This window comes from Pongo abelii, chromosome 11 (assembly GCF_028885655.2).
Source record: "Pongo abelii isolate AG06213 chromosome 11, NHGRI_mPonAbe1-v2.0_pri, whole genome shotgun sequence".
In the NCBI taxonomy this organism is placed as follows: Eukaryota; Metazoa; Chordata; class Mammalia; order Primates; family Hominidae; genus Pongo; species Pongo abelii.
The window spans coordinates 116,536,319-116,564,011 of NC_071996.2; the positions used below are offsets into that span (position 1 = coordinate 116,536,319).

At 36.4% G+C, this 27,693-nt stretch overlaps 1 long non-coding RNA gene across 2 annotated transcripts; it reads left to right on the top strand.

Moving 5' to 3' along the window:
- The first annotated feature begins 5,035 nt into the window (after positions 1 to 5,035).
- Positions 5,036 to 22,156, top strand: LOC129058117 (uncharacterized). Of its 2 annotated transcripts, XR_010136085.1 has the most exons (7): positions 5,036 to 7,995; positions 8,412 to 8,545; positions 15,047 to 15,109; positions 16,810 to 16,957; positions 17,444 to 17,584; positions 18,203 to 18,619; positions 20,327 to 22,156. It is a non-coding gene; the product is annotated as an uncharacterized LOC129058117 (long non-coding RNA). The 2 variants fall into 2 exon arrangements; XR_008522978.2 differs by lacking the exon at positions 20,327 to 22,156 and having other exon boundaries at positions 5,039 to 8,545; positions 17,444 to 18,740.
- Positions 22,157 to 27,693: the final 5,537 nt, after the last annotated feature.

Sequence of the window (27,693 nt, forward strand, 5' to 3'; positions counted from 1 at the left end):
TCCCTGTATTTGCCAACCATTTACACTAAAATGATGTCATGGAAAGAAAGGGAATGATAGAGCCATCATAGTTCCTTCTCATTTTATTCCTGCCTTAGGAAGGAATAATGTAAGCCAAAGGTAGAGAGCATTGCTAGACTATGGACACATTGTGAAGCAAAATAAAAATAGCCAAATTAGTTGTGTGCAGCATCTCCACTGTTCTAGGAAAAACAAAATGCATAGGCACGTATAAGCTCAAGAAATACAAATTGTATAAGTTCAGTAATTCTACATGCAAGTTAGATGCTATTGTGTTTGTATTTAAAACTGGCATTGCACAAGATAAAGATGAACATTAAAATTAGATTTTCCCTTATTTAGAATGGCATTAAGTAACAAATATAAAACACCATTACCAGTCAAAACGTACAACAGAAGATAATAGAAAGTTTTATATTTTAGTACTTTTAATGGCACATTTTCTTTGCTTCTTTGAACTAGAGTTCTTACATTTTCAATTTGAACTGCAAATTATTTAGCCAGACCTCTGTTGGGTGATCTATGTTGTCTCCCCAGCATAACTGTAATAAAAGCTTCCATTCAGAAAAAGGAAGAATAGGATACACAGAGCAGTCCATTACCCATAGAAATTATTAAATCCTTCTGGGTAGGCACTGCAGCTACCCAAAATGTGAGGTAGTTTCTTGTCTGTTCATGATTCTTCTTTCCGTGGCTCTTGGCTACTGTCTCTCAGTTTCTTTCTTAACCATTACTGCCCTCCATGGCAAGATCTGAAATAATTGTTGGGGAATATTATCTTCTTGGGGTTGTACAGCTTTCATATCTCTCTTCCTTCCCATGGGTTATTTTTAAGGCCTTTTTAGCCTAACACATGAGTTCTTTGGCACTACAATTTCTTCAAAAATTTCTTAGTAAGCTTCTGATCTATTTGCTTCCAGTTAGTTCCATGTGCCAAGGTTTTTACTAGATGTCGTTATTCAACTCTCCGTACTCTTTGTTTCCTAGTCCTGTTTCTCCTTCAGCTTGATGGCAGGTACCTTGAGGCTATCTGAAACAATATGCTACAGTGGAAAAGTGTCTCTCTTAATCTGATGTTTACTGAAGGGCTGAGTTGTTTGAGAAATCTCACTGGCTCTTTGTCACTGAGGACCATTTTTTATTTGAGGTCCAAAAGCTATCAACTTTTCAACCGTGTAAGGTCCTTGATCTCTGAACTTTCTTCTGTCCATTCTCTGCTTGGAAATCAGCCCGAGCTCACCTGAGTGAATATCTTTTTTGCTTAAGTTGTGGCCAACTCACTATCACTCTGACAGTTCCAACTACTTGCCCTAGAGCCACAGACTCAGTAGATGTGTGGTCTGCTTTCCAAGCTCTCCCATGACGGCTTTACTGAAAACCTGCTGAGACACAGCAGAACTCTCCAGACATCCAGGCTGCTCTATCATAGCCTCACTTTCTGTTGGCCAGCCACTAAACTAATGCCACTTATTTTTGGGTATTGTGATTATAGTAGCACATGTCAAAGTACCAACTTCTGTACTTAGGAAGGTGGAATAGCTACTGTAAACAAACACCAAAATCTCAATGCCTTAATATGCTAATAGTTAATTTCTACTGACATAACATATTACTGTGAGTTTATAATGAGTGGCACACCACTTGGTAATTCAGAGAACCAGGCTCCTTCCATCTTTAATTATTTTATTTTGAATGACCAAAACTTATATTTTTGAAAATCTTGGTTTAAAACTTTTAGTTGCAGCAATTAAAAGACCTGTTTAGAAGTTTGGTTTGACTGGGCATGGTGGCTCAATCCTGAAATCCCAGCACTTTGGGAGACTGAGGTGGATAGATCACTTGAGCTCAGTAGTTCAAGACCAGCCTGGGCAACATGGCAAAACCTGATCTCTACAAAGAATACAAAAATTAGCCAGATGTGGTGGCATGTGCCTGTGGTCCCAGCTACTAGGGAGGCTGAGGTAAGAGGATTGCTTGAGCCCAGAAGGTGGAGGTTGCAGTGAGCCAGGATCATGCCACTGTACTCCAGCCTGGGTGACAGAGCCAGACCTTGTCTCAAAAAAAAAAAAAAAAAAGTAATTTGGTTTATTGTAATGCTTGGATTTAGTGCTTGTCATAGTTAAAGACTCCTTACAATCAGAGGTAGAACTAAATGAAAGAAATATATATTTGTCTGCACTGAAAACATCATGATACTCTGTTTTCAGTCCTACTCACCAATTTATACAAAGGTGATTTTGAAGTTTTACTTATAAATTTCAATTTCCATCTTTATGTTAGTAGTTCTTACAAACTAATCAAAGGATTGGCTATTTTGTTTTCGACAAATGTACTTCAAACACACTGTAATATTTTTGGCATGTCAGAAAATTCTGTATTTAAATTTTTTAGCTATCAGAATATGAAAAGTGTTTTTAAAGATGGCAGATTTACTTAAATAGCTTCAGCTGTAAAAGAATGTTCTCGTAGAGACCATCCCCAAAATCCCTTTTCAAAATGTATATTCTTTTTGAAAGTAATTACTGTTTCACTTATTGTTAAAATACTACCTCTACCATTAAAGAATTGCTTATTTATATTTTTGCAGGTATCTATTAGGCAGTATAGCCACTGGCTACGACAGAAAATGTCACCAACGAGAAGCTGACAGTCAAGAGAGCCCTTTCTCAGGGCTAAGAAGAAGGAGTGAAATGAATGAAGTTACCATTGTCAAGCCCTCCCGTTATGGAACTCCTCCATTTCCCTCAAAAAACCTCATATAATCATATGTGAGAAAAGACTGTTAGGGTCTCTAATGGGCCCTCTTTTCTAAACAAACTGAGAAATGAAGCAACATGTAGCATATGAAGGCAAATTCTCATGTTTAGTATTATGAAATCTAGATTAAAGAATGTAGCTTAATATAAGTACCAGATGGGCCTGCTACAAAGACCCCAGATATAGCAAATTTACCCAATCCATTTAGATGTTGCTATAGAGAGGCAGGTGTCTCCCAGGGAGAGGACAGAATTCCAGTAGTCCAAGGAGAGGACTGACAGTATTGGGTTGGAGTGGTGGAAAGACCCAGACTTTGCCTAGCAAAGTCCCTTCTAATAGAAACAAGGTTTGTGAAAACCATGTTCCCTTCTACTGAAGATTGGCTAACGAGCAGATCTAGTGAGGATACCAGGGTCAACTCATATACTAAATATCAATAAAGTGTAATGTATTTCTTTTTAGATAAAAATAAATATAAGTACAAGTTCTAATATTTCTTTAACCCTGAGAGATTTTTCTGCAGACCTCTTAGGGTATACCACTCTTGAAGCTGTTGGGCTGAAATGTGCACTATTGGACCACTATTGGCAAGTTTTATTCTAGCCCAGTTCCTGGTAATAATCCTGGCCAAAGGTGGGAAGAATTTCATATTGTGGGCAAAATTTGTCTCAGACACTATTTTGACTCTCATCCAGCTGTACTGGAATCTGACTTAGTCCCAGTACCACTTCCAACCAAGCTCCAGGCCCGTCTTCCACTGAACATGTCTCTAGCTCTTTGTGAATAGCTCAGCATCAACATGTCATCACTGCTTAATTCGAAACTGACTGCTATTGATAGTGTGTCAGCCTTATGATTATATATGAAGGACAATATATTATGTCAATTCACTGAAGTCTTTATCTCTCATGAAGGTTGGAATGGCTTTTATTTTTTATCTGATTGACTCTCAGTAAATCAAGCAAGAGGTCTTAAAAAGAAAAAGTAGAAATATCTTACAAGTCAGTTTATACAATGGATAGAATTTTCTGTTCCTACTCCAGTGGCTTCATGGTAAGAAAAGGATTTGAAACAACTGAAAGACTAAAATGGGAGACTAATGACATTTATGCTGTCTTCTATCCTTTTTTGTTGTTAGAATCTATTTTTTAAATAAACTTTTTAATTTTAGATTAGTTTTAGACTTACAGGAAAAAAGTTAACAAAAACTGTACAACTAAACTGCACAATTCACTCTCAGTTCCAAAACCATCTTTAAAGTTTTTTTTTTGTTTTTACTTGTTTGGTTGTTGGAATTGGTTTGCTTTTCATTCTTTGAAATCATATGCATTTAATGTTACTTCAGGGCAATAATTCCAAGATTTGTGTAGGGAGATAACACTGCCATATTCCAGGGATTTAGGGTAATAAAAACACCCTGCTTAGTTAGAATAAGAATTCAGAGCCATGACCTCTGGTCTTCTTAAGTAAATACAGGAGAGTTTAAAGCTGCCCTCTGGGCAAATATTTTAGGGGCTGATGAGCATTTAGCTTCACTTAAGATAGAGCTTGTCATCAATATACCCAAGTGACTGACAATTTCTATTTACTGTTTAATAAAAATATACCCAGAATCCACTGAAGTTCCTTGTCAACTCCAGGACAAAAAAGGAGGTACATCTTGAGGAGCAAGTAGAACAACATTTTAAAGTCTAAGAAGGTCACCAGTCTTTGGATGAGTCTGTAGTAGCTTAGAAGCTTGTTGCCCAATAACCCAAAGAGGAGAATGAACAAACTCAAAATGAGGGAGTGTGATTGCCCCTTTAACACTTAAACCCCGTGCCCTTGGAAGCAGAAGTCCTAAAACTCCACAAAGAAACTACACTGGTGCTCAACAAATATTTGTTAACTAATTGACTCTGAATAAATTTGGTAATTTTTACTCTGTATAAAGAGTGAGAAGTGGCCACTGAGTTTCCAAGAAAACAGGGAAGGCTTAGGAAGAAGAAATTTATGCTCTAGCACTGAATTTGCTAGTCAGGGTTCTCCAGAGAAACAGAATCAATAGGAGATCGATATATTGATTTATTATGGGAATTGGCTCACATGATTACGGAGGCCAAGAAGTCCCTCCATCTACTGTTTGCAAGCTGAAGAATCAGGAAAGCTGGTGGTGTAGTCAGCCCACTGTATCTGTGGGTTCCATGGATGCAATCCACCATGGATAGAAAATATTCAGAAAAGAAAAGTGTTTTAAAAAATATAAATTTAAAAAATACAGTATGACAACTATTTACAGAACATTTACATTTTATTAGGTATTATAAGTAATCTATAAGTAATTTAAAATATGCAGAAGGATGTGCACAGGTTATATGAAAATACTACTCCATTTTATGTAAGAGACTTGAGCATCTGTGGATTTTGGTACTTTCCATGAGTCCTGGAACAAATCCTCTGCAGATACCAAGGGATGACTATAGTTTAGTCTGAGTCTGAAGGGCTGAGAACTGGGAGTAGGAGGAAAGGCTGATGTAAGTCCTAGAGTCCAAAGGCCTAGGGACCAGAAGTTCCAATATCCCAGGGCAGAAGAAGATGGATGTCCCAGCTCAAAAAGAGAGAGAATTTGCCCTTCCTCTGCCTTATTGTTCTATTTAGGCCCTCAACAGGCTGGTGAGGGTGGTCTTCTTTACTTGGTCTACTTACAAAAATGCTAATCTCTTCTGGAAATACCCTTACAGACACACACAAAAATAAAGTTTTACCAGCTATATGGGCATCCTTTAGCCCAGTCAAGTTAACCCATAAAATTAATCATCACAAGCACCCTATTTTTAAACTTGTGATTCTGCAGGGAAAATACACACACAAGCCAAGAAGCAAACAAAAATCTCCCACCTTAGAACCAAGTTTTTTTTTTTTTTTAAGTTTACTGTATTCAACATTCTGTGTTACGACCTTCTCATATACTTAGAACTGTATGGAAGACACAAAGACATAAGACACAGACTCTGTTCTCAGGGATCATATATTCTTAACAATAAGAGCTCATATATGCATATGACAACTTGAATATAAAACCTACATGATAAAGTTCCAAGTGAGTTATACAGACAAGTGCTGTGAGAATTCAGAAGAGAGAGGAACCATGGTATGCAGAAAGTCTTCTGGAGGTGAAAGCTGAGTGATTCCTTAGAAATTCAGAAGGATTTGAGTAAACACAGAAGTAAGAATAAACTGTTTCTACACCTACTTTTTTCTACCAGAAAGAGGGTGAACAAAGAATACAAGGTGAAAATAATCACTGATTTGTCCATGGGGTTGCAAGTAAACCAGTTTAACTTGAATGTGTAATTGATACTGAGGAGTAGTGAGGGAGAAATTAAAAATTCAAAACAGATTACAGAAAGCCTGGAAGGGTCAGCCAAAGCTTCCCCTCTGTGGAACAAAGGACAGGACCTGGGACTGATTTTCAGCAGCTGCATTCACTAGATGTGGAACACTAGGCAAACTTTTAAACCTCTCCCAAAGCTGTGGTTTCCTCATACTTGTGTGTCAGACTTGTGCATTATCAATAATATGCATAGTGTGGCACTCACTGAGTGATTGCTCAACAAACCTAGTATCATTTTAGGTAATGGAAAATCACTGTAGACTTTGGATGAGCAAAGCCTTAAATTAAGCAGTACTCCCCATGAAACAGGTTTTGTATATAACATGGTGTCAAGAAATTGAGATGGGAAAAAGAAAAACAGAAGTGATTTCAAGGTAGGGGGCTGCACTGTGGAAACCTAGTTTCTTTGAGATCGAAGCATTGAGGAGTAGTTTCCAGAATTAGGAAGTTGTAGCAAGAAGTGTCAACTGAATATTTAAGTTTTATGTTCTAAGAATGAAATGATGGAAGCTCTGTATGGAGAGGGAGAGCAGGTACAGTGGAAGAGAGACAGGCGATAGGCAAGTTTATGGTCAAAAAGGAAAGGGATTAAGGCTTAAATCTTAGTGAATCTGAACCTTGTGAGGATACCATTTGCAAGGAGTTGGTCATATTGCCGGAGAGACATTATGGAGAAGACACATAGCCTGGTGGATTTAAGGAAAGCCAAGAATTTTAAATTATTTATATCATGTGAAGATTCAACCAATAATTTGACATTGTTGAGAATAGCAACCAAATTTTAAATACCAGGAGAAAAACATGAGGCAGATTATGAAATTCTGAAGATAACAAGGAAGAGCCAATCTTTCCTGGGGGATGGAGACAGAGGGAAAAGTAGAAATGCAAAAAGGCTAAAAAGTGGTATATCATGATATCTAAACATCAAAGGAAAAAAATGGAATAGTAAGTGTGAGTGAAAAATCTGGAGATCCAAGAATCAGTTATTTTCTCTTTTCCCCATCAAGTAGGGATGAGAAAGGCAAGCAAAGGTATAGTTTCTATCAGACTAGATATGTACTGTGATATTTTCTGAGGAAATCCAGTCCCACTTAAGGAGAGTGAGTAATGAAATAAGGTCAAAAAATGATGCCTCCAATCTACTTAACATTTATTTTGTGACAATTATAAATAAGGAACTATGCCGGGAGTTTAAGTAAGTGAAATAAAAGTTTTAAAGACATAGTAGAAAAACTGGACTCACTGTGGGAAACAGAAACATAGAAGGGTAGACTCAAACTTAGGAGTTGGGAAGCAGTAGCAGGGGAGTTTCAGACCTCAGCTAGAAAGAATGAATAACACGAATTTAGGAGAAGCTGGTTGAGAGGCATCTGCAGAACATCAAAAACATTTCCAGGCAAGGGATATCAAGCCTCTCCACAAACATGAACATATAAATCCATTTCAATGTTTGGAATAGACTGTCTCCCCATGAATTAAGCACCCACCTTCATCCATGAAACTGATCATGTTTCAGTTTTGAAAACTTGATTTTCAGATGTTAGTTGGGGAAAGGGCAAGAGGAAGGGGAGATTCTTCTTAGAATGTAGGAGCCGGAACAACTTTGCCTTTAGAAACAGCTTTCTCTATTCGAAACGGGATACTTATCTGGGGGATTTGAATAACCAACATTTCATTGTTTCTTCACTTCAATAAATTGAATATAATGATGTCCTTAATTTACTAAAAGATCTTGAAATGCCTCTTGAAACCACCGAGAAAAGTGTGAATTGTATATTTATTTCCTTTTCAACAGTCACCTCAAATGCCACCTCTTCCAAGAAGGCCTTCATATGGGAAGGAGGGTATGTATGGATGCATGAAGGGGGCTGCAGCGGACATAGTTGGTTGCCCGCTAGTATCCCTTCTACACCACCCTCACTGTCAAACAGCTGCATATTTTGGGTAGAATTAAGCCAGTCCAGTTACCCTAAGATTGAACCCTGATTAGCTGATGCCAACCTGACTGACACAGTCACAAGCCCCCTTACAGCAGAGGTATGTTCATAGATAGGACATGTGAATTAGGGTGTAAGCCAACTTAATACACAGAATTCCCCTGGTTAAAGAGATTAGTCAAAAGTCAGCACAGGGCTTATGTGGTCAAGTTAGAAGGAAGCCCAAGACTTTAGTTGATGCTTTGGGTAAGAAATTTAATCTATGAACCATTTTCTCATTCTCTCATGCCCCCGCACCCTCTTCTCACGGTTGTCATGATAAGGTTAACCAGCCTTGGAATCAGCTTGCCACAAAAGAAAGAAACTTAGAGAAACAAAACTGCTCCTTGGTGAATACCATAGAGTTGCTGGATCAAGCCTTGCCTGCAACTTCCACCGCTAGTGACCTTTTGAGTTTGTAAGTTCATAAATTACCTTTTATTGACTTAAAACAGGTTAAATATCATAACTAAGACACCTTTCTGAATTACCTTTGTACTCTTATTTTATTTTTCTAAATATTTTATTTTTCCCATTTATTTCAATCTTACCACATGTTGTCTTGCACTAAATCTATTTACTTACGTTTCTTATCTTTTCTCACACACTTTGAGCTCCTTGAGGGCAACGACTATAGTTTACATATTTTCAAATTCCTCCTAGCTTTCGTGATGTTGCTTTGCATATAGCCATGCTTAATGAATATTTGTAGAATGAGTAAATCTAACTTGTGAACTTGTGCATTCGATCTCACTACCATGTTGTAGTTAGCACATATAATTTAAAACTGTTAAAAAAAACTGAATATAAAAGCATCGTTTTATTGTTTAATTTTGTTATCTTGAGTAAGGGGGAGTTTGCATTAAGATTTGGGTACATTGAAGATAGTCAAAGGCCAAAAGAAATTTGCTGGCCAGGAGCGGTGGCTCACGCTTGTAATCCCAGAACTTTGGGAGGCCGAGGTGGGCGGATAACAAGGTCAGGAGTTCAAGACCAGCCTGGCCAATATGGTGAAACCCTATCACTAGTAAAAATACAAAAATTAGCCAGGCGTGGTGGCGGGCGCCTGTAGTCTCAGCTACTGGGGACGCTGAGGCAGAAGAATCATTTGAACTTGGGAGGCAGAAGTTGCAGTGAGCTGAGATCATGCCACTGCACTCCAGCCTAGGCAACAGAGCAAGACTCAGTCTCAAAAAAAAAAAAAAAAAAGAGAGAAATTTGTCTTGCTTTTAATTCAAGTCTTGACACTTATTATATTTGATCTTGATATACTATATTTTACTATATTTACCTTATATATCATATATATGCATCTTACTGTATTTGATCTGGGTATAATTATTCATTTCTCTTGTTCTCAGTTTTCTTATCTATAAAATGATGATAAAAATAATATCAGTCTTATAAGATTGTTATAAGGTTTAAATGAGTTAATAAAACCAAAACACTTACATCAATGTCAGATATACTAAATACTTAACAGGTGCTGGCAATTTTTCTTGTTCTTCTATGGTATTGTTGTGATATTATTATTATCATCCAAGTTGAGAAATACTTGTAGGGTTTTTCATGTTAAAAAAGTAGTTTTTTAAAAAATTAATTTGATTTTTATTTTAACTCACTGTTTAATAAAGTTAATTTAGAATTATATAATTACTTTTTATTGAAATTTTCATTGAGATAATTGTACATGTACTCACACGACACTGTGAGAAATAATACATAAATATTCCTTGTATACTTTGTTTGGTTTCTTCCAATGGTAACATTTTGTAAAACCATAATACAATATTACAACCATATTGTTGCAATCCAACAATCTTATTCAGACTTCCCATTTTTATTTGTACTCATTTGTGAGTTCACGCCTATGCATGAGTGTATTTTGTACATGTGTGTGTGAAGTTCTTTACAATTTAGTTTCCTGCATTTTTGCCTGTATCTACCAGACAGTCAAGATACCGAGCAGTTCCAACACCACACCCACCTCTCATCCTCTCATCCTTTCTGTACTTACTTTTTGAACTAAAAATTAGTTGTGTTTTTTAAAAAAATAAAAAACAAACCAAAAAAATCCTTATGAATCCAGCACTCCTACTGCTTGCTATTTCCACTGCTAGCTTACAAAGGTCCAGGTTCATTTGCTAATGGTCATACACTTCTGATGTAAATTTCCCTGAGCAACACTCATTAACATGCACAACCGACTGTGTATCTTTGTGCAGGTATGTATATTACCGTAGTATCTCTATACATATTTATCTCTCTGTCTAGAATGCAATTGAGAATACAAAGTCTCATTAATTTAATTTACTTACTCCATGCTCCATTGTCATTTATTTGAATTATAAGAATCTATTCATTATTATTAAATCAAACTCGTGACTTTGCCGTCTGGTCCAGTCACTCCAAGATTTAATTTCACCATTTATATATAGCATTTTACCTATGTTCATCAGATGTATATGACATTAAAGTCCCTTTATGGAAAATATTAAAATATAAACACATGTGCTGCTTAATTTGTATTTTAAATATAATATGCTAAAATAAATATAAATATTAAAAATAAAATTATTTCTAGATTGTTAATGTCTTCTAAGAGTAAAATTAGTCAGAAATGCCTATCAGTCAACAAGTATATTGATGAAGGTATAAGAAATTACAGAAAACTGGAAATTTATGATAACAAAGGGTAAATGCGGCAAGATGAACTCAGAAGGTGTGCTGTGCATGCTTTAAATAATCTCAGTGCAAAGGGACCAGGCATTCAGGAACTACTTTGGAGATACTTGACCTAGCTGTGTTCCCTTCCCAGTCATCTGCTCTGTCAGCTGATCAGATCTCTTGAGGTTTTCTCACCAGGAAATGGAAATAAGCCCATTATTTGCAAGAGATTAAATATTGATCAGAATTTTATATTTATTTCATATTAAAATCTATATGTAAGTGCTTCATTATTGAGTTCAATTTCTGTATGATTGTTCAGTTCAAATAGCAACACAATAGAATTTGCTTCTATTGTAAATTGTAAAAAATCAGTACTACATCATATAAAATGACAGACATGAGTCTTTGTATGAGATTTAGCTCTCACCACAAAATAAATGTTAAGTGAATGGCCAACATGATAAAACATTGGAAGCAAAATAACTGAAAAGAAAACGATCATAGGTGCTGGAGTCAGAAGGCAAGAGCTTCCTGGCTCTGACGAGCAAAACATTCAAACTCTACGGGCGCTGGCTTCCATATGTGCAAAATGACAATAATAACAGAATCTACTTTCTAGTTGTTGTGTGGGTTAAATTATTTGATATGCATATTTCACCTAAAAGTTTCCCAAGTATATAATAATTGTTTCAATAAATGTCAGCTATTACTAAATAAGACATTTTCAATCGTAATCTCAACTTTTATTCTGAGTACCCACCCTGATATATAAAATATTGAAAAAAATCTTTCATAATTGTTAAAACAGCAATATAAGAGATCTTGCTATAATACCCAGAGATAACCGTGGACAATTAGCTGGTTTTGTCATTAGAATTACTTCTTTATCATGAGAATTAACAGTGAGCAAGATGGCTGGCTATGTACAATAGAATGAAACTCATAAAAGTTTGCTAACTAAAGTGGGTTTTTAAAATTTATGCTGAGAAGGGCAATCAACAGAGATTTTAGAGTTTTGCTAAATTTTACAAGTAAATGTTGAGTATAGAGGGAAAGTTGAGGTAGAATGGGTATATAAGCTGTTAGCTTTGTATGGTATTTCATTTCTCTTTTATCTCCTCTGTCATCATTCCTCCACTAGACATTTCCCAGCACCTCACTATCTGTTATTGTTATTGCTTATTTATCATATACCATATTTAATACCAAGCATGACATTGTATTGATCAACCCATTATGTCTTTCCAGCGTGTCCATCTACTCAATTCTGATGGCTTTACACATTAGCTCTTTTGAATGATGTAATTGGATTCAGAGTCTCCTGGTGCATACTACTTCTTGAGAATATGTTAGGCACTTCAGTAAGCTGCTTTAGTTTTTTCTGGGCAGACAACAGTAGATTTTGCTTTTATGCACTAATTACTCCTTCTTACTGCCTTTTGCAAGATTTTCTTCCTCTGCCTCTCTTACCTGTTTTCTTTATGATTCTATCTTACGTTCTTTTCAATTCCTAATCTTCATGGTCTGCTTAGATGAACTCTTCGTCAATATCTCCAACTATAAGTTATCTACTGAATAACTAAAAAACGTAAGGCACAAGACTTTAGATCTCTATATTGAGTATATCTAGCTGGCCTTAGGATACTTCTAAGTGGATGTCTTACTGACATCCAAACTCAACATGTCTACACTGAACTAATCATCTCTCCAAACCTGCTAGTACTTAGAGCAGAGAATGGCACCTGTGAATTACCGTTAACTCCAGTCTGCTTGTTCCCCACAGTTAGTCAGTCACCAGTCTTTGATGAATCTATTTTATAAATAACTTTTTAGTGGTCCATCTTTCTAATCTCTACTGCCACAATCCAATTCCAGTCCACCAGCATCTCTTTCTTAGGCTACTGCAAGTCTGAATTATTGGTTTTCCTTCATCCAAAATATTCTCCTGGATGCTGTCAAAGCAATCTTTCTTAAGTATGAATATAATTGCACCATTATTTCATTTGAAACCCTTCAATAACTGCTTGCTCTGAGAATAGAATTGAAACTCTTTGTTGTGACTCCTACTGCCTTTCGTGACCTAGCACCATCCTAGGAGTCAACTTATTTACTGGCAAAAGCATAAGTTTTGAGATTATATGCCTGCATTTAAATCTGAACTCTTCATTCATCCATCCATCCATCCATCCATCCATCCATTCATTTTTGAGTAACCACTTTGTGCCTGGCATAGTTCTTGCCTCTGTGGATACAGCAGTGGACACTGACAAAGCCTCCTTTCTGGAACTTTTATTTTAGAGGCACAAAATAACTAACAAAAGAAGAAGTATAGTACTTCAGACGATGATAAAATGCTCTGGAGTGATGGTTGTGATGAAATTGATGTGCATATTTAGTAGTATTCAGAGATACGGAAAAAAGGGGGTAAGTCTTCAAGGTGGAGGTGTATTAAATAGCCTTTTATTTTCTGCAGTAGTATCATCTCAAAGCTAAATATTTCTGGGACACTTTATGTTTGAAAAATGTATTAATTTTTATTAATTTTATCTAAAAGAATCTCTAGTTGCTTTGTGGAAGACACTATGAGGAAGCTAGAGTGGAAGCAGGGAAACAGTTAAAAGGATGATTTGCAATTCTTTAGGGCAGATATAAAACTAAAGTTGTAGTAGTGGACATGGCGAGGAGTTGTCTGACTCTGAGCATATTTCAAATGTAGAGCCACAGGTCATTCTAATGGATTTGAAGATAGGAAAAATAGAAAGATGACTTCAAGGTTTTGACCTGAGAAACTGCACCTGCTGGCATTATTCATTGAGATGGGAAAGAATGAGGGAAGATCCTATTAATATTTGGATTTCAAAGGAGAGAATCAAGAACCTGTTCTATTTCAGATGGCTGGTACATGTCCAAGTGAAAATATCAGACAGGAAGCTGGGTATGAAAGTATAGAGTTCAGCTGAATAGTTTGGTGTTGTCCGTCATTTGCATATGGTTTTAAAGCCATGGGCTGAGTGAGGATACTCAGGAAAAAGTGTTGATCAGGGTATGCTAATAAATGTTTAAGGAATTGCTCTCTTCTAAAAATATGTATACTTACACACAAACATACACACACATACATACATACATATGTATATATATATCAGCAGATTAGTCTATCCCTCTAGACAGGACTCACTCACTATAATTTGCCAGGGTCCCCTCTACCCCCTCAGCTATGCATCTGCACTGATATGGGCCCTTGTCACTCATCTATATTACTGGTCTGTTCCTTTGACACTGGAGTTTGTTAATCAGCAGTAGTCCTTCTTTCTAGGTTCTTTCCATTTTATTTATTTACTCCATGCTCTATTACAAGCTATTTGTCTCAAATGTCACATGGCAGATGAAATCATGTATCATTAGTCCCAGCTTCCTTAGATCCAGGCCAATGTCAGTCATGGCAGAGAAAGGACAAGCTGGAAAATACTCCACTTTCTAAAGGTATTTCTCAATGCAAATAAAGATTATTCTTCATCTGCTTGAAATTTTAAAATTTCTTCTTGTTGAACTGTGAAGCTGGCACACTGCATGTAGCTGCTGGGTTGTGGGTGCTCAGGAATTGTGTTTTCAAGGGAAAATTACCAGGTTGCCTTGAATAATAATATACATGTTTTTGGCATCTTCTTAGAGAAGGCAATATCAGTATGCAATGAATATCAGTATATTAGCTTTGATCAGTCCTCAAAATTGAGAGCAACAGGTCAAAACATTTTCAAAATCCTTTTCAAAATATGGTAAAGAAGACTCATTTTATCTTAATTTTTTAAGTAAAGTGATAATTTCTTATATAATAAAAAGAGCCACAAAATTTATTATAAAAATGATTGAATGTAGAAAGATTATACACTGAATAGCCCACAAACCAGATTTGTCAGGAACGGATTGTAAGGGTCACAGGGTTACAACTGGATGCTAAACACTGACTGAATTAATTGCCCCCTCACTGAGGGCATAAGGTTAGCTTTCAACCATATGCCATAATTTTTTTAACGATTTTTTTTCTTTTCTGGAAGATGTATGGAGTATAACTAAAAAGCAATAAAAATTTTCACATTAAAACCAGAATCATTACTTTGTAGTGAAATAGCAGTCATAATTTCCTCTTTTCAAATTTTTATTCCTTTCTCCGTTCTCTTTGTTCTCTCTGCTCTACCCCCTTCCTTTGCATGAGTTTACATGTCTTGTGATATTTTTCTTTTTCCCTCAGAGCATAGATACAATTTCCTGTGGGACACTCAGTATCTCCAAGACCTAGGATGTGCCTTGAGAGGTATGGTACTATTTTGAGGTCAGTTATAACATAAAACTGCATTAGCTCCCTCATTTGTGAAAAGTATACCAAATTCCCAGATATGTGGCAAGCAGTTACTGGTAAAAACACAATCCTAATGGTTTTCATAATTGGTGTTTGCAAAACCAGAAATAATTCTGATCATGTTGCATCCCCCTTATAGGACTCTGGCAGTGAGAAAGGATTTTGCATTTCATGAGTTTTAGTAGATATTATATTTAGACTTTTTTCTGTAGCAGAAAAAATACTTCAGAAATTTTTTCTTACACTAGTTTGTGGAACATTAATGAAATACAAACACACACATTTTTACTTTTAATGGTAAGATTTCAAGAAAGATGTGACAGATGATTCTCATGGAATATAAAGATTTTTCAGCTAATCTTTAAATTACTTTCATTTTTAATTTTTGTGGGTACATAGTAGGTATATTATATTTATGGGATACATGAGATATTTTGGTACAGGAATGCAATGTGTAATAATCCCAGCATGGGAACTTTAAATTACTTTTAAAAGGAGACGTCACTGCTCCATTTTGTTTACCTTTCCCAATAAAATGTAAGACTCAATGAGCACTCTCTCAGTTATTTGAAAAATTATTTTGTCTTACTTTGGCATAATTTTTGGAATGAGCTTTCTGCAATGTTCATTGGCCTAGACATTTATTATAAACTGCTTGACCTTAATCGATTTCTCATCCATCTATTAGTCCAAATCCATACTTCGGGTTTAAATAACTTAAGGACCATGATCTGACTCATGAAAAACTTCCATTGACTTTACTCAAGTCTGTGAAATTTTGTCAGACATCCAGAATCTAATTCATTGCTACATCCCAGAATACAAACTACAAAAAAGAAACTGATGAACTTTGTACCATGTAGCAGGGTAATGTTCTTTTAATGTTTTTCCTGGTTTCAATAAGATTTCTTTATAAATAAATAGCATTTATAATGACATTTAGATTCCTGGTAGATAACTATTCACTTATACTAGAGACATATGCTAAATGATTTTCTTACATAAAATATTAACATTACTGCTTATTATTATCATTATTTTTAGTTTCCTTTAAATTTACTTTTTAGGCACCCCAGTTAAGTGCAGCCTATGTACAGAAACAATAAATTTTTGCTGGTTGTTTATTCTTAAAATATTTAGGCCTAGTTTTAATGCTTATAGTGGATAGCTGAAAAATTTTCCTCATGTTGTTGGAATGTAGGATGAATCAAAAGGAAGTTAACAATTCCAGAATGATGGCAGCATGAGGGCACATATTCCACCCCTGAACAAAAATGTACTTCTTTGATCGGAAGTAAACCAATGACAGGTACAGTGCAGTGGGATGGGGAGTAATACTGACATCGGGAATGATACCAAACACAGACCACAAATCTTAAAGAAGTTCTTCCAAATATGGCAGCATTTAGAACCCAGATACCATTTTTTTTTTCCAGGGTAGAACAGACTTATAGGAAAGTGAGGAAATTCTGGGAAATCCTAATATTAGAGAGACAAAGGTTGGCGCTGCAGGCAGGCTCTGAGGAATGACGGGGCCTTGAGCCTCTTTCCCACCAGAGTTCAACAACATTCCTAGGCCATGCTGGCATCTCTGGAATGTAAAGTGAGCACTCTGCCCCTCCTCACTTTGCTTCTCTGATCTGACATTTTCATAGTTACCAAGTTCCCTCAGATGAAGGAGGAGAGAACCCTAATCTGAAGAGGGGAGGTCTGAAGTGGACAGGAACAGTACCAAGGAGACCAGAGGAGGCAAAACAGTAAAAGTTGAGGAAACAGCATAAATAACAGAAGACTGAAACTAAGGTGAGCAGGGAAAGCTTGCACTCTGCAAGCAGTTAGCCCAGGTTCCAGTCCTAGTGCACTGTTTACTTACTTGGTATGTGCTACCGAGCAAGTTTCTTAACCTGTTTGTGCCTCAGTTTTCTCATCTATAAAATGGGAATAATAACATACATGTAAGAATTAAAAGATAATATGTTATTTATATAACAAGGGATTATGACAATACCTGGCACATACCAAGAGTTCTGTAAATGCTGATAGCTTTTATTAAATTAAGTCATTTAATACATTTACTTTGTTATTAAATTAAATATTGCTATTACTAAATCTAAATAAAAATGAGATTAAACAACTTATTTAATAGACAAAACCTCCAATGGCGTCAAAAGTCGTCCGTATGATACGTAAAAGAGAGCTGAAATAATGCAACTCAAAAGATAATAGCAAAGGACGTTATGCTAGAAAAGCTAATCACTATTGCCTAGTCACATTCTCTTCTTGTAATAGTCTCCCAACGACAGGAATGAAGGCCGCGTTCTTTTTCCTCTGACTCTACCCCACCTCTGGCTACAGCTGATTGGATCAAAGACAGACACCTGACCAAGGACAGTCACGCTGTGCTTTATGTCCTGGCCGAAAAAGGCTCTGGTGAGGATCAAAACTTTTTTTTAATTTAGGTAATTAAATAAATGAGCTGAACGGAAGTCTGAATCAGTAACTCTTTGTAGCCTTAAATGAAGTACAGCGGGAAAAGGAACACAGGAACTCAAGCTTGCCCTGGGCTGCCTGGTGGGAAACAGATCCGGATCTGCAAAGGTGTTAGGTATCTGTGCAGAGGAAGCCGTCTCTGCCCTTGATTTCGGCCCTCAGAGCCCTCAATGACAGCAGTAGAGTCTTCTACTAAGCTATGTTTCTAAGGATAAGGTTGGGATCCTGACAGTGAATAAGGTTATCCTGCAGGATGGAGAGCTGAGAATTCTTGGCACCCGAGCCTCTCTGAGGCAGTTACCAATGCAAGCTCCCTCCCACATGTGAGGAGACATCCCTTTTTAAGCCCATCCTGTGACCAAAGCTTGGAATGCAGCGCTGGCTTTTGGAAATAAGCAAAGGCAGATTAAGGAAGAAAGGGCCTTTACTGTGAGTTCTGACTGATATTTCCCTTTAGGGCCTTGAGGCTTAAGCCTTTCGTTCTAGAAGAATGGGGAGGGGAGGAGCTAGTCCCATTTGTTGCTAAGCGACTAAAGCTTTCTCGGGTCACGTTTGCAGCTATTGAGAATCAGCGACAAGGTGGATGTAGAGATGCAGGGAGAAGCCTCTCATTTCAAGATTTCTGGTTCTGTATTTTAAACCATGGAGTTCGCAAGAACAAAATTGATTGGAAGCCTGTCAAAGTTCGAGAATGGTGTTTTTAGAAAGAAGCCAAGCCTTAGAAGGAGGAATAAGTTTCAGGCTTAAACCAACACAGCAGGGCATCTTATCTTCCTCTGCAAAGTCCAGGCCCGATACAAAGGATGTTAAGAATAAATATAACAAAAAATATGCACAACCTGTATGAAGAAAAAAACACAAACCAACCAACCAACCAAATGAAGGGCCTAAAATAACAGAATGAATGGAGAGTCATGACATGTCCTTTTTGGAAAGACAGATACTGTAAAGATGTAAATTTTCTGCAAACTATTTGTAAGTATAACAAAGAGATCCATTTTGTATTTGACGTGACAACATAACTCTCATTTATTTGGAAGATTAAATGTAGGAATATCCAGAAACATTCTGAGAAAAAAAGAGTAACAAGTAGGAATTTGCCTGTGGTGTATTAAACCTTTTTTTTTTTTTTTTTTTTTGAGACGGAGTCTCGCTCTGTCGCCCAGGCCGGAGTGCAGTGGCGCGATCTCGGCTCACTGCAAGCTCCGCCTCCCGGGTTCACGCCCTTCTCCTGCCTCAGCCTCCCGAGTAGCTGGGACTACAGGCGCCCGCCACCACGCCTGGCTAATTTTTTGTATTTTTAGTAGAGACGGGGTTTCACCGTGTTAGCCAAGATGTTCTCCATTTCCTGACCTCGTGATCCGCCCGCCTCGGCCTCCCAAAGTGCTGGGATTACAGGCGTGAGCCACCGTGCCTGGCCTTAAGCCATATTTTTAAACTGTGATAGTGTTTGAGTAACAGCATCGGAGTAAACAGGCAGATCAATGGAAGAGATTAAAAAGTCCAGAAGCAAACCAAGCTCTAAGTTCCTGGGAATTTAGAGGTGATATTTCAAATCAATGTACTGAATGGGTTTTCCAAAAAAATGTTTTGGAACAAATGGCTAGTGTTTGCAAAAATATAAGAGAAGCCTGCCTCCCACTTAATGATATTTTGAAATTTAAGGCTGGGCACGGTGGCTCACAGCTGTAAACCAGAAAAGCCAGCACTTTGGGAGGCCAAGGTAGGAGGATCACTTGAGGCTAGGAGTTCAAGACTAGTCTGGGTAACATTACAAGACCCTGTGTCTACAAAATTTTTTTTTTAATTTGCCAGAGGGATGGTGCCGTCTGTAGTCCTAGGTACTTGAGAGGCTGAGGAGGAAGGATCCCTTGAGCCCAGGAGTTCTAGGCTGCAATGAGTTATAATCACCCACTAGACTAGAGCCTGGGCAGCAGAGCCAGATCCTGTCTTTAAGAAAAACAAAACAAAACAAAACAGAGATTTGAATGAAAAGAATAAGATTATAAAATATGAGGAGAAAATTCAGATTAACAATGCTACAATCTTGAAATGGGGAAGTGTATTAGTCTGCCAGGTCTGCTATTAATATAAAAAAAAAACCTGTGGCTTAATGGAAATTTATTTTCTCAGTTCTGGAGGCCGGAAGTCCAAGGTCAAAGTGTCAGCAGGGTTGGTTTCTCCTGAGGCCTTTTACCTTCTCCCTATGTCTTCAGGTGGCCTTTTCCCTGAGCGTGTGCATTCCTGGTGGCTGTTCCTCTTCTTATAAGGACACCAGTCATTGGATTAGGGCCCCACCCTTAAGACTTCATTTAACCGTAATTACCTCTTTAAAGCCCCTATCTTTAAATAAGCCACACTGGCAATCACCTTTCAACATACACATTTGGGGGGATGCAATTCAGTCTGTAACAGGAAGTATTTTCTAAGTCTCACCTCAAAGACAGACCAGTCATTCATCTTACTATAAATCAAAGCTGTTTAAAATAATACAAATCTCATTTTTTATTGATTTGATTTTTTAAAAATTGATGTCTTAGCATAAGTAAGATTATGGGGATACAGGGCAGTATAAGTACTCTCCCACACTGTTGGTGGGACAGAACATGGATATAAATACTGTGCAGGGCAATTTGGGTTTTGTAACATACTAAAAGAATGTGTTTCCTCTCCATTTCTTAGATTTTATCCTAAAGGAGTAGTCCAACGGGTGAGTAAAAATATATGTGCAAGAATGTAAAATTGTATCAGATAATGAAAGTAGGAAACAAATTTGGTGTTAGTAAATAGGGGATTAGATCAGCCAATTAAGATACCAGTTACCCAGTAGAATACTTTTTAGTCATTAGGGAAATACATAGTAAATCAGTTTTCTGGGAATGGACCTAGAATCTTTAACATGTTATGTTAAGTGAAAAAAATAAATTATAGTATGTTCCTATTTATGTAAAAAATATAAATAGAAGTATACATGATGAAAAGTGGTAATATATGATCTGAATTATTTACGCTGAGCATAGAATATTTTGCTAATCAGAAAGGCAAGCTATTTTCATTTTTAAAAACAACCATTTGTAGAAATGAAAAGCATATTCCATATATAGAAATACATATTTAAAAAATAACATAAAATGGGAATAGATAAAATACATTTGCTTGATGAGGGGGCTCAGAAAATAGAGGTAAAAAAGTCTTATAATATCTATCAGCTTAAACATTTGGGAAACATGGACTTAGAGCTTTCCTGGGAAAGTTTTAAGCTGTCTGAAGATGGAATGTCGTAAGTAAGAAGGGCCCCTTGACACTTGATGAAAAAGAGTTTAAGAAACATGTGGATAGTGGAAGAGGAACACCCTGCCAAACTAAAATTTTGTCCCCAAAGTGTATCTCTTAAAGTGGAAGTCTATCCCTACTATGCACAGAGTTCCAAAACTGATAAACAATTCAGGATTAAAGAAAGTTTTAAGTAATTTATCTCTTTCATAATGCATGAAGTATTGTTTTCTCACTACATAAAGCATTGGTTCTGAATTGTTTAGTTTTTTAAAATAGACATTTAATTTTTTAATGGACACTTTAATGGACATATTTAAAAGATTAAATGTGTTCATACTACTTATGGCATAGGAAGTTCTTTGTTGACAATCTGTATTATACCTAACATGATGTGATTTTTTTTATTTTATTTTTTGTCTTTTACTTCCTACCAAGTAAAAAGCATATTTTAAAATACGCAAAGTTCAATTTTTACAAACTCAATACTCAGTCTGTTGTGTTGATCCCACAACATACTCATGATGCTAAAAATTCTAGGCTGGCATTTCAAATGGGAGTGAAACAGCATACTGCACAACTTTCAACAAGCCTAGTGCCAAAAGATGAAAAAATATATTTTCATTTATCATGAGTCCATTTAAGCACCAACATGTATGACTTTAGCATTTAGTGTCAAGAACAATATCAACAAGTAAGGGATGATTATTGGATTTTGGTCACATGTCCTACTCCATACCATCCCATCTTTTTTGTTTTCCTTTATAAAAATGGTATATGCAGGTATGGAGCCTCACCTTCACTTTGCTTTTGTATCTGCTGAATGAAGAGTTTTGGCACTAAGGGTACAGAAAGAAAGAGCTAAGAACTTTGTAAGAGAGAGAATAAAGTGCGAAGGGAGTATAGGCTCTGTAGAAGGTGAACTTCCAGCCCTGGAAGCCAGAAGAATGAAAACAAACAAAAAATGGAAAAAATGTTTTAAAGGTGAAAATTGCTAAGTACAAGGGAAGTTTTGTATTCAAATGCTTCTTAAAGGCAAACACTGCCCTTTTTTTCCCTAACAAACATCCAACAGAAGTGCTTTTTTTTATGGAATATATTATTTAATTCATGATATTATGAGTCAAGCACTGTACCGAAAATTTCCATTATATATTTATATTACCTTTAAGGAAGAAAAAAGTTGTCCTTAAATATATTTTATATAGATCTAAAATTAGTAAAAGTATTCAGGAGAAATCAAAGCAATTTTGGCTTTTTAAGTGTCAATATTAAGAAATTAAAAGGATGCAGAATTAGAACAGTAATTTAAGCAATCCAAAAATAATTTAATATGCTAAAACGTATATACTTTTAGATTATAATTGAATAAAATTGGAAGTGAGCACTTACAAAAATTTTGTGAATATTTTGGATATATGTTTAGTCAATAAATTGAATATGAGTTAAATAAGCACAAGATTCAGATTACTCTGCCTATTTCTTAAGATATATAATAGTGTTTAAATAAACCTCACCACTGGTAAATTTATTACAACCATTTTGCATTAAAATAACTGAAAATTATAAAATAAAATTTATATTATATTAAGACAAATGTAAAGAGATACATTTATATACACTTATGTATCTTTATATATCTTTATATGTATCTCTTAAAGTGGAAGTCTATTCCTAAGATGTGTATCAGAATTTCAAAAGTGATAAACTGATAAAAATATATATATACTTATAAAGGTATATAAATATTATATATAAAGGTGTATAAAGATATATAAAAATATACATATATAAAGGTATATATATTAAGATATACATTTATATATATCTGAAATGAGGTCTTGCTATGCTGCCCAGGCTGGACTCAAACTCCTGGGCTTAAGTGATCCTCCCGCCTCAGGTTTCCAAGTAGTTGGGATTATAGGCATGAGTCACTGCACCCAGCTAAACATATTTTTAAATAAAAACGTTTAAATGGAATGGATTTCATAGATCAGTTTGGTACATTTTTTAACATAAAAATTTTTCTTTAAGTTTTAGAAGATCACAGTTTCCGAATCCATTTATAAACTGCTTTTTAACGAGTCACTTAAAAAGCTTTCCACTGAATGCTCTTTTTTCATGTGGTAAGAATGTCAGCAACTTTAGACATTTATGATTAGTCTTTCTGACTTTTACTATACTCATTTAATATACCTAACTTGTTATTTAGGATGCACACTTGCCCTTTAAAGGCATTCTCAAGTGAATATAGATATCTACAATTTTTAGACTGTAAAAAAAAATTATGATTTCTTCCTTTAAGATAGTTGATAAAACTGCTTTATAAAAATGGTAAAATATAACCTTTTAACAAAAGAAAAATTTTAAACTTGAGAATGTCACAAAATATAAAGGTTAGGTAGAAATAACTGTGATTATGTATCATAAGCACATTTCCAAGTACCAATGAAAAAAATCCCAAATGAAATATTTAAAAACTCGTAGTTGTTTCTGAGTATCACTGTGTTAAACAGAATTCAATATGTAAATTACTACATTTTCTTCTTCAGTCTATGAAGTAAAAGCTCCATTACTCCGATCATTTGGGAATGTAACTTTTCATCTTTGGTTCTCACTTTGTATTTATACACCAATTTACAGTGTTTAAAGCCCTCTCATATATTTATCTGATTTTAGGATTATATAATGTTCATTTGAAATATTATCCTCATTTTTTATGTGTAGATGCTGAGTTATTCATTCCATCTATCACCATGTATTAACTGACCTTTTTTTTTTTGAGACAAGGTTTTTCTTCTGTCACCCAGACTGGAGCACAGTGGCACAATCACTGCTCACTGCAGCCTCAACCTCCCAGGCTCAAGTGATCCTCCCACCTGAGCATCTCAAGTAGCTGGGACTACAGGTGCGCACCACCACACCCGGCTTATTTTTGTATTTTTTGTAGACACGGGGTTTCACTACATTGCCCAGGATAATCTCAAGTGATTCTCAGCCTCCCAAAGTGTTGGGATGACATGTGTGAACCTCTGTGCCAGGCCTCAACTGATTTTTTATTATATGACAGACTTTAGAGATTCAGTAACAGTGGCTATGGAGTATGAGCATTGTAAAGATAGCAGTAAATATGAGGTGTACAGAGAATATGTATGAAAGAAAACACATGCAAAATGGGGTCAAGAAAGGCATCTCAGAGAAGGTAAGGCCTGAGTCAAGTATCATAAATAGACATTAGACAGGTAAAGATGAGCAGTAAAAGGATGTGATAGTGTTTGCAGAGCAGCCTGGGCATGGCACCAAAGACAGGCTATATTGCCCATCCTGGGAACAACTAAAGGACTGACTGCAGAGGCCCACTTGGAGTTGGAGTGGGAAAGTGCAGGAGAAATGGCAAGGGATGAGGCAGCAGAGATATCCAAAAGGCTAGATAATGAAGACCCTTGTGTGCTATATTAAATGGACCTCACACTGAAGAATATTGAGAACCAGAAAAACACATCAGACACATCAGATTTGATTATTTGAATGGTTTGGAGAGGGGGCATTGTGGGTATTCAGACTTTTAGAGATGATAGTGTAATAAACCAGATATTAAAATTCCAAATAAACAAGATGCTAAAGTTCCAAACGAAGGTAGCAGCAGCAGAAATAGAAAGAGACTCTGTTGGGCTTATACAAGAGATTAAAATGTTATTTAATCTGGAGATATATTTCTATAATTCACAATGTAAATAAGTCAAAATGAAAATGACATGTGAACACTTATGTCAGATATCCAAAGTAATTGCTAAACTTCAACAAACTAATGGGATTTAAAAAAGGATGACTGTATAAGAATAGCCTTGAATATTTCTTAAAACAAACAAAGCATATCGGATGACTGTAACTGTATAAGAATAGCCATCAATATTTCTTAAAATGAACAAAGCATATTGGAAGACTGCATTATATTAAAATATAATGACCATACCACTATCATAATAAAATAATATGATTCTCATGTAGAAAGAGCCAGCTTTATGTGTCAGATCTCCAAAACAACAGCAACAATAATATGTTTTTGTATGTCTAAAAACATCGTAAGCAAAATTAAAAAGTAAACAACTGGAAAAACACATTCAACATGTAAGAAAGATAACGGGTTTATTCATAACTTTAATTTAAAAGATCTTTTGAAATTACATGAAAACTGGATATAACAATGACCAAGCATATAAACTTTTCTAAATATAAACAAGTGGGCAATAAGCATATTGAATAAAGTTCAAATTCATTCTTATGCAGAATTATAAACATTACAACAAGATTATGCCATTTTAAAACATACTGAATTAAAGAACAGTAAAAAAATGACACCAATCATTAACGAGTATGTGGGGAAATGGCCACTTTATATATTCCTCATGATAGCAAACACATGAGAGGGAACTGCAAAATCTTCCTGGAGAGCAATTTTGGCAATATGCATCAAAGCCTTAAAAATGTGCTTTGACTCAGCAATTCCAGATCTAGGAATTTATCCTAAGAAACATACATTTGTGAAGAAATTTAGTTTCTTAGCCTGTGTCCTCCAAAAGCCAAACCTGAAACGAAACCCCATGGGTGAGTCCTATATTGGAATGTCAACCCCAAGGAGCAAGCACGAGGACAGGGAAGCAAAATGAGGAAGGAAAAAGCCAGAAAGGGCGCATTATCACTTCAGTCACCATCATAGGCAAGCGGTTGCCTGTTATTGCAGGATGGTCCAGGAAGTCATAGTAAATGTGTCTCAGGCTTTCCATCTGAAGGAGAAAGGGGCACATTTATGTACCTCTTCTCATCCCCCATTGGACAAAAGTTAGCACATTTCCTGGTTACACAGGAACAGCTCCTCCCTATCCCTCACTTCACAGTATCCCACGTGTCTGCTTGAGGGTCATTCTGTCTGAGTCTGATGTGAGGTGCTGTCAGTTTGCACATGTCTAGAATGGATCAATGCCCTTGAGGTGTCTGAAATACAAGACTGAGAAGATCTGAAGTGGTGCATATGAGGTATCCAATAAAGTCCATCCCTTGCAACACAATGATCCGTTTGTGTCCCTCATTTGTGTGCATCTCCCTTACTATGTAATGGAGACTTCATTTTTGGTCAGAATAAGTTTCCTTCACTTCTTCCCTGAAAGAGAAGAGGTACAAGTCAAACGTGCCAGAGTCTCCTTCAAGGTGGAGGACAGCCACAGTCTCTGCAAAGACTTAACATAAGATGATGAGTGAGAAATAAAAGCAAAACAAAACAGAAACCTACCATCTCCACAGATACAGCTGCTCCTGAGATTGTAATTACTATTTATGGTTTACCTCCTTCAATATCAATTCAAGATTTTCCTTACTCTTGGCCAGCACTTGGCCCCCAGAATGGAGAAGATCCAATGTAATCAACCTATCAAGAATGGCTTTCTTATCTCCCCAAAGAATGATGCTTTATCAAGTGTTGATGTCTGCTGCTGGCAGGTTGATCATTCAGCAGTGGCAGTAGTTAGGTCATCCTTGCTGAGAGGGAGGCTATACGGTTGAGTGCATGTACAGACTCCACCATGACAATTATCATTTTTGCACTACTATGGCTAAGAAGAGAGAGTTGGTCAGTTGCCATCCACAGGAAAAGTCATACTGTTCTTTGTAGTGGATATGCTCTGGTATGCACAGGTGTTAGAAACAAATCCTCATGCTTTGTGCCCAGTGTGACAGGTCCAATCACATACCTTTTTCACAGATTTGTCATTGGTTTTATAATCTTGTTCTTTTTAGATCACCAAAAACCAGCCTCGCCATTTGCCAATGCCTAGGGTTCCATATATATATCCTTATCCTAGATCTCTTTTCCTTCCATATGAATTGAATGCCAAATGTACCATTCACAGTCTTCCCACTGGGATAATTTCCCTTTACCACTGGGAAATTTGAGTCATCCCCGAGCCATGCTATAATGCAGCACCAGTGCATTCTTAACTAACACTAAAATATCACTCTAACCTAACGATAAAGGGTATTGCTACAACAGAGTGGTTGAGATGGAGTGTCTGGGCCACATGTTCATATCTTTAGTTGAAGAGGATGCTCCACCATGCCCAGGTCAATGGACCCCTACAAACTTTACTGATGTGGTAGGCTTCTGAATTTTTGTAGAGTTTTTTTGGCAAACTTTGACATCCATGGTTCTTTCTAAGAAGTCCAAGACACTTGCCATTTGCTGCTCACCTGGTCCAATTAATGTGATGTCATCTCTATAGTAGATCAACCAGTGACCTAACCTCAGAAATCTTACAGTGTCAATTCTTCTGCGTTTTAGTCATAGAAATAGGCAAATGCCAGCAATGGGAGAGAAATTAGACTCCACTTCTTGAGGAGAGAGTAGTAAGTTTGTGGAATAACTTGTGAGGTAAGAGATGATGTTGTGGCTATCTTTGAAAAATATAATCATCACATGCATTCTCTGGACTCATAATAAATATCCATTCTTACATTCCCACCTCCACGAACCTTTGGACCACTTTCTCAATCTATTCCAAGAAGTTCCGGCTTCTACAGTTATCTGTTTTGCTCTAGGTCAAGTTTCAAGGAGTCATCCCAGAAGAGTATTAGGATCACGTCCATAAGTTCTGACATGGCATTGAATCCTGAGTTATAGTTGAGAAATCCCAGATCAAAAAATTCTCCCCTATCTAGACTTTTATTCCAACACTCTCATTATCTACACAAACTGTCCATTCATGCATGGTCTCCTAAATCCTGCT